An 8,452-nucleotide genomic window follows, 5' to 3' on the forward strand; every position below is an offset into this window, starting at 1 on the left:
ACTGAAATTCGTTTTTGTTGGCATAGCCCATTCCCTCTTTAAGTGGGAACACTTCGGTGGGACACAACTTCTTATAAAGGCAATAGTTACACAAACTTTCTCAGGGGAAAATGTTAGTTAACTGTTGTGGTGGTATCTCTGAGACACTTCTGCTTCCTGGATGAACAACTGTAAGAAAGGAATGGTGCTGGGTGGTAACACAGAGGATTAGAGTACTGCTATGTGAGAGACTCCAGCTGGAGCCTCTCACCCAGAGGACATGCTGTCCCTCTAATTTGTCTGGCTCTGGTTCCCCTGTGAAACTACATGTATTTCTAACTTAGAGATTTCTCCAAGTGACTTTTTCTCCCTGAGTCATTACTTTTGATATTGAAATATTGGTCTTTCTGGTAGCATTTCCTTTCATACAGTTTAATGTCTTTGCTGACCCATGGTACAGACCTTTCAGATCTCTACACATTTGTTTTTTTCCAGGTAGCTTACAATGAGCCCCACGAGAACTTAAAATGCTTTTAAGACCCATGTTAAGCTTCTGGTTTTGCTTCTCCGATATGTAGGTGGTTGAGATTTGACCAGTGGAATGACACCACAGGCTCTAAAGAGTGTAGCCTGTTGCCCAGGTCACTGAAGTAATCATTTTCTGAGCTTCTTCAGTTTGAGTCATTTTTTCCACCGAGTGTGACTCGTTTGGGGCAGCAAAACGTGGCTTATAAACAATGGTGTTCATTTTCAAGTTAGCTGTTCCTGTTTCCTTTCTTCCTGGTCTGCCTATGATATGTTTGTATGTCTGAACATGCAGTATTTCTCTGTGGTGGTTTTACTCAGGTGGGCAGCTGAGCTCCACCACAACCACTCCCCCTCCTCAAAGGCATAGGAGGAGAAAATACAATTAAAAGGGCTGAAAGGACAGGGAGATCACTCAACAATTACTGTCATGGGCAAAACAGACTCAGCATAGGGAGATTAATAAAATTTATTACCTATTACTAACAAGCTAGGGCAGTGAGAAACTAAAAGCACCTTCCCTTTGCATTCAGGCTTTGTAAAAGCAAACTGTTTTGAATTTCTTGGGTGGGAAAGAAATGAACACACAATGTGGATGCCCAACAGATGCAGGCTGGGCTATTGCCTGGCCTCTGCAATGTATGCCAACCAGCAAGATAGGTTGAATTTTAACTCACTGTTTAATTACAAGACATAGAAATGATGCAAGTCCTAAAATCCCTCATATCTCCATCTTTAGAGCTGTTTTTGGGTCAGTGATCCACGTAGACTAAGTATTTGTCCTTGCTATGTACGACAAGAAAATACATTTGTAGGAGTAAGGATTTATTTTTTTTTTCTTTGGGAAGGAGGAAAGGTACCAGATAGGTATGCAAGCACCTTACAGTTGGGTCTTGGCTTTAGTTTTCTGTGGAAATAATTTGTCTTATTTGTCTGATTTCCAGAGATGGTACACCACGGTCTACCAGAGTCCAGCTCTTTTTAGAAATCCAGAAATTGTTCCTGAAGGTTTTGGTTCCATTCTAAAGTAGGGGGGTTGCCTTCCCCTTCATCTGCAATTTGTGGAGATTTTTCTGCTGTTCAGTGATAGTGGGATGGGAAAGCGCCTTTACAAGTTTACTTGTACCAGAAAATTAAAAAAAAAAGGGAAACTGCAATAGGAACCTCCTCCCTTTTGGATTAAAGGGGACAGGGTGCAGTACTTCCATGTTTGGTGCTACTTTATAGTCTAGGGATGAGTGGAGTGTCCCCCTGAACATGTAGACAGGTCTAGGTCTAGATTTCACAAGATGTTTGCCAGGTAAACTAGATTTCTCTGGGTAGAAAAGCTGTTTGGTAAAGCCTAAACCAAGTCCCGATGGCTGCAGAAAGACTGAGTGATAAGATAGAGATGAAATCCATTCTTGCTGAGACATAAACCATTGTATTACTTAACACTTACCTTAGTTTGGTGCATGCATTTGGTGCTTTAAATTAACTGTTGCTCTTCAGGAACCATACAAATCAGAGTACGGGGCAAAGATACAGAGTGAAATGGGAAATACTGTCATCTTTGCTATGAAGCCATGTTGTGGACGTGCCTTACAGTTTACATAGATGCCTATTTTTATACGTGCTTTAGTGTATTGCCTTTCAAAATGAGTATGTGAAAACAGGCAGTGGTATGGAGGGAAAACAGGACATCAAAAGCTGTTCTTTTCCTGAACCTGAGAACAAGAGGTAATGGAGGGAAAATAGCAAGGAATTGGTTCAAAAGACACATAAGTACTTTTCCTATGGTGGATTGCAGAACTCAGCATAGACTATCATTGAGGACAGGAGTGTTTAATAATTTTTCATCCATGCATGTGTTCACATAAATACTTTATAAAGATCCCAGTGTAACTGCTAGCTGAGGAAGTTTCTGCTACATATTGGCAGATGCTGGTAGAGTTTGATAAGGGATGCACTATACCGTGTTCACTTTCTTCTCTGATCATCATCTGTTGGCTGCTGTTGGACATGGCGCTGAGCCCTATGGCTTGCATCCAACATAACATTTCTTACACTGTCTGTGTGGCTGTATCTTCTTCTTCCACCCTTCCTCTTTCCTAAAGAGCTGTCCTGTCTTTGTAATGCATGGAAAAAAACTTCCTTCCACCCTTTCTCCTTGCGCTATAGCAACTCTTGCCATGTGCAATTTCTATTTCAGGAGCATAACTGTAGTTCTGGGGGATTAGCTATAGCCACAGCAACATTGGTTAGAGGGACCCATGTGGAAAAGACCAAGTTCAGGTGCTCTCCTCATCTTCCAGAAGAGAATTTATCTTCCTAGTACTTCTATGCTCTCTTAAAATAACTGAAAATAGAGAAACAGAGGCTGGGCTTATGGGGTGCTTTTACTCATCTGGGCAGCTGAGCTCCACCACAACTGCTCTCTTACTGCCCCTCCTAAAAGGGAAAGGGGGAGAATATACTATGCAAAAGGCTCAAGAGTTGAGATAAGAATGGGGAGATCACTCAACAATTATCGTCGTGGGCAACACAGACCTGGGAGATTAATAAAATTCATTACCTATTACTAACAAGATAGATCAGTGAGAAGCTAAAAGCAAACTAAAAACACTTTCCCCCATCCACCCTCTTCTACATCTTTCCCCTGAGCAGTGCAGGGAACAGAGAATGGGGGCTGCGGTCAGTCCCTAATGCTTCGTCTCTGCTGCGCCTTCTCGGTCACTCTCTCTGCCCCATGGGGTCCCTCCCACGGGATGCCATCCTTCCCAAACTGATCCTGTGGGGGCTGCCCACAGGCAGCAGCTCTTCAAGAACTGCTTCCGCATGGCTCCGTACCACAGGGTCCATCCCCCAGGAGCAAACTGCTCCAACACAGGTATCCCATGGGCAGTAGCTCCCCACAGACCCCCTGCTCCTGCCTGGGCTCCTTTCCATGGGCCGCAGCCTCCTTCAGGCCACATCTACCTGCTCCACCAGGGGCTCCTCCATGGGCTGCAGCGTGGAGATCTGCTCCATGTGGGACCCATGGGCTGCAGGGGGACAGCCTGCTCCACCAAGGGCCTCTCCACAGGCTGCAGGGGAACTGCTGCTGCGTGCCTGGAGCACCTCCTGCCCTGCTTCTGCACTGACCTTGGTGGCTGCAGGGCTGGTTGTCACTCCTCACTCTCCCAGCTGCTGTTGCACAGCAGAATTTTTTCTCCTTTCTTAAACATGCTCTCACAGATGCATAAACAATGTTGTGTATTGGTTTGGCTCTGGCCAGTGATGGGTCCTTTTGGCACCGGATGAAACTGGCCCTTATCTAACATGGGGCAGCTTCTAAAACCTCAGAGGCCACCCCTGCAGCCCCTGTTACCAGAATCTTGCCACATAAACCCAGTACAACTTAGCATAGCAAATTTCCCTAAAAATGTGTTGGGCTATTGCAGTGTTGTTATCTAGAGTAAATGGGCTGTCTTAGCTTCCTTTTCCTCTTAAAAGCGACAGTGCAAGCAACGCCTCCCCTGGTCAGGCAGCTGAGCTGTAAGGCCTGCAATTCACAAGCAGAAATGGGGCATTATCCCTTGCTTGGGCACCAGCAAGCTATCCTCAGGCCTGGCAGCGTGCATGGCTACATCAGGAGCGTTTGAAGTCCGTTTCTCTAGAACTCCTGCTGTGGTAAGGCTGGAGACCCCTGGCCTCTCTGGGTACCTGGCTCAGGGCTGCATGGCCCTCCTACAGAAAATTTCATCATGTCCACCTGACTGCTCTGCACCTCAGTTTGTGGCTGTTGTCCCTTGTCACACCATTTGCCACTACTGAGAAGTGTTTGCTACCACCCTCTTGCAGCTTCCCTTCCAATAGCTGCTGGCAGCCACCAGATCGCCCCTCAGGCTCTGGCCTATCCCAGCCCAGCTCCCACAGCCTTTCCTTGTAGGTTGTGCTCCAAGGCTCAGGCCAAGTGGCAGCTGCCTGTCAGTCCCACTGCAGCTTTCCATGCCCCTTTATTGCTGCAAAAACTGTTCAAGGTGAAATGTAAGTACCAAGCAGAGGGGATATTAACTGGCCACTCTGCTGGCCACCCTCCTCCTGTCACAGCCTAGTTCTCTTTAATCACAGTGAGAGCATGCTGGCAGCCTTTTCTGTGGAGAATGGCTGTAATTAAGTTGGTACATCTTTGCTGGGAAATCCAGGTATTTACAGTAGCTTTGCACCACTGCAGTTGGGTGTCTAGCAGGCTTAGATAGGGAGACTACAGGATGTGCAAACACCTGGTTCCTTCTAATAACAGTGCAGGTTGTATTCCTGCTCTGATATGCTTTCAGTATGCCTTTGTGTACCTACCAGTTGTGACTGGCCCTTGAGGGCTGTCTCAGCCCTCAGAAACCTCATGCCTCTTTCCTTGCAGAAACCAGTGCCAGCTCTTAACAGCAAAGAAAACATAACAGTATTTCCTTGTTAGACAAGCCATGGTGAATACAGATAGCAGACAGAAACATGTGATCTCTCGTTAAAATATAAGTGATTCAGATGGATATTATGCCCATAGTGTAAGTGATGCAGTACAACATACACATCAGGGGAATAGCCACACGGGACCCGAGCACACTGCCAGAGCTGTATGCCCTGGGGACTACAACAGCAAGGCCAAGATCAAGTGGGTCCCTCACATGTCTCATCCACCCTTTCTTCCCAAGCTGGTGGAACAGAGGAGAACAAGAGCTGAGAGGGGTTTATAATGCTGCAGAGAGGACAAGGAAACTTACTGCCACAGCCTGGCCTGTGTTCCCCCATACTGGGACTCCCACACAAAGCAGTATCATCTTGACACTGCAAGCAAGTCACCATCTACCACGGGGACATTTTGAACACAGCAGCACTTGCTGCTATGCTGGTCCCAGCCCTGGTGCCTTGGAGGAAAGGAGAGGCACAGAAGACAGACCTACAGGGTCCCTGCTCCCCCTGTGGCCGTGCCCAGCCCTGCCCCGGTGTGACCCTGCTGCGGGGCCAAGCTGCCCCTTGCCAGGCCTGCAAGGCACAGGGTGGTGATGCCCAAAGCCCTAGCTCGCACAGCCATTTCCAAGCCTGCTCAAGGAAGGGCCACAGGAGTTGGTGTTGTGCAAAAGGGTGCAGCCGGGGCATGTCTAAGCCATGTCACAAGTGTCAAGAGGGAAGTGAGTCACTCACCTGCAGGCCAGCGCCTTCTTTCCTGTCTCGGTTCTCCTCCTAGACACGGACACGCTGCCAGTGCAGCCCTGCCGGTGGCTCTGCTCACGGCAGGGACCCGTTGGGCTGGGGACTGCTGGGCCAGCAGGCCCTGAGGTAAGAGGATCGTCCCCTTTCTGCTTGCCTCCCTCCCCGAGCACTGCAGGCTCTTTCTGCCTGTCCATGTCTAGGGACATGGTCTGGCTGCACAGCCCCCTGCCCCCGAGATCTCTGAGCTGTGGCATGTCAGAGCCAGCCTTACTCTTGCCGTCCCGGTGCCGGTGCCCTGGGGAGGGGTGTGTGTATTCATGCTGGGAGCCCAGTGAGCAGGGATGAGAAGTGCTGCTGGCCATGGCATTGCCTTTGGGGCCCTGCCAGGAGGTCACCCCTGCAGTGTGGAGCTGTGGGGGCACAGGGACCCAGCTGTGCAGCTCAATCAGTTGCAGTTTTTCTGAGGTCTGTGTTTTAAGATGATCCCCACAACAAGATGAGGACCCAAACGCATTCTGTTTGGTCCATGGGAAGTGAGTTGAGAGATAACCCCCGGTTTTGAGCCGCCTTGAGCTGTAGGATACAAATTCTTATGCCATGGCCTCCACAGCTTACATCCGTGCCCACTGGGGCAGGGCTGCACTGGGCTCCCTGTGCCAGAGCCAGACAGAGTCAGCCCTGCTCCCCCTTCCATTCACGGCTGATGTGGCAGCCTGGCTCCTGGCAGCAGCATGTCCTGCCAGACTGGGCTATCCCAGCAGTGTCACTGTAGGCGGCTGAAGCCCTCTCTGCAGCTGTCAAATGGCTACTGGGAAGTAGCTGCTCACTGACCCCTGAGGATCTCAGCAGTCAAGGGAAAAGTATTTTGCAGCTGAGCAAACCAAGCTCCTGGGCACATTCCAGCACACTTGGTAATAAGGTGGGGATGTGTTGTGCCAGGCTCGAAAGTGCTCACTAAGGAAAGCTACAGAGTTTATTTAGTATTTATTTCCTGTAATGAGCAAAAGGAAATTGTGTTGTTGTTGTGAGATCAGTAGTGGAAACTCACAGAAAATAATGTTTAGCATCAGCTCACCATCCACTTTGGTGAAAAATTAACTTCACATCTTTCCAAAGACCTGTCCTGGCACTAGAGAATTCGACACAGTGATCAGGACTGGCAGGGATCGCATTCACCTGTGTGCTTATCCAGCATGCTGCACTGCACAGCTCTAATCCTGCGGGCAGTGGCTAGTGCTTTCAGAGGCTCGGTATTTTGTTGTTCTTGTTCACGGCTCTTGAACAGAGCAGTTCAAAATGCATGCAAAGCCTATCCACTAAAATGCTACTCTGTACACCACAGAGAGCTTTTCTCCACTAATAAAATGTGGATTTGCTCTTGGAAAGTGGCCTCCATATATTTGCTGATAATACTGTATCTCCTAAACCAAAGAGTTTCTGCTATCTGTATGATGGGTAGCAGAAACTCTTAGTACAAGAGGGAACGGCCTCAAGCTGCACCAGGGGAGATTCAGGTTGAAAACTGGGAGACATTTCTTCTCAGAAAGAGTAGTTAGGCATTGGAACGGGTTGCCCAGGGAGGTGCTGGAGTCACATGGGAGTAAGTTATAGTAAAAAATTTATATATTTGTTTTTATTAGACTGTGTGTTTGGTTCATAAAAGTAAAGGCATGTTCAAGGTTTGCTTGTTGTTGTTTTTCTTGGGACTTAGTCTTGCATAGCATTCAGTGTTGTCAGAATTTGTGTGCTTCCCTAGGACTGGATGAGAGGTAAATTACACTGAGAACAGAGCAGTCAAAAACTGCCAGTACCACTCAGTAAGCTGGGCCACTGAAACAAAGATGTGTTTTAATACTGAATTCGAAATCACATACGCAGAAACAGGCAATGCTGCAGCCCCAGAAAAATGAGAAATTATTTCTGGTAAGAACTCCTCCCCAGCCCAAAACCTCTTGGGCTTTCATTTCCTCTAAGAACTTGGCTGCAGCAGGACAGCACACTTTGTTTTGCAGTTGCTATAGCCTTTGCTAATGCTCCCCTTTCTGCAGTGACAAGACAGTCTCAATGCCTGCTCTGTCAAAAGTCATGGACTGGCTAACACCTAATGTCACTGAAGTGTTCTTTGTTTGTTTTTAATTTAAGCTCCCAGAATCAGTTGTGTGGGCATAAATGGGGCTCTGGCCAGTACATGAAGGATTAGATTCCCTGGTCCATCTTTACATTACAGCAGCTGATAGAGAAGGGGGATGGAGGGAAGAAGCAGGTGATGGAGGGAAGGAGACTGCTGCAGCCTCCATTCCAGCACAGATCTGTAGCATTGATGCAGGAGCCTGATCTCACCCTTCTGGTCACCCTGACATGGTCTGCCACAGACAGAACCCAGCTGCACGCTTCTCCCTGCTCCATGCTGGCAGCCCCAGGCAGGGTCCACCCTGCTCAGGCTGGACAGGGTCTCCCATGCTGGTGCAGTGCTGCCCCTGCCCTCGTGCCAGGGGAGTTTGGGTCCTGTTGGCTTCTGTGTTCCTTGGACATCCCATGCTGTTGTTGTGGGAGGTAAGGGTGATCCTGCAGCAGTTCAGGGCTCATGCAGCTAGTGTCAGCTGCCCGATGCTGCATTGCTACCTTGTGTTGCAAATGCCATGTCTGTGGTGCACCCAGTCCTAGGGACAGAAATCACCCATGCGGGGACGGGGAGGGTGGCTCAGGTGTCCACTGGCCTCAGTGCCACCCGTTGAGGCTGTGGGGATTCAAGTAAGGGCCCCATATGGCAGCTGCTCTC

This window comes from Aythya fuligula, chromosome 23 (genome assembly GCF_009819795.1).
Source record: "Aythya fuligula isolate bAytFul2 chromosome 23, bAytFul2.pri, whole genome shotgun sequence".
In the NCBI taxonomy this organism is placed as follows: Eukaryota; Metazoa; Chordata; class Aves; order Anseriformes; family Anatidae; genus Aythya; species Aythya fuligula.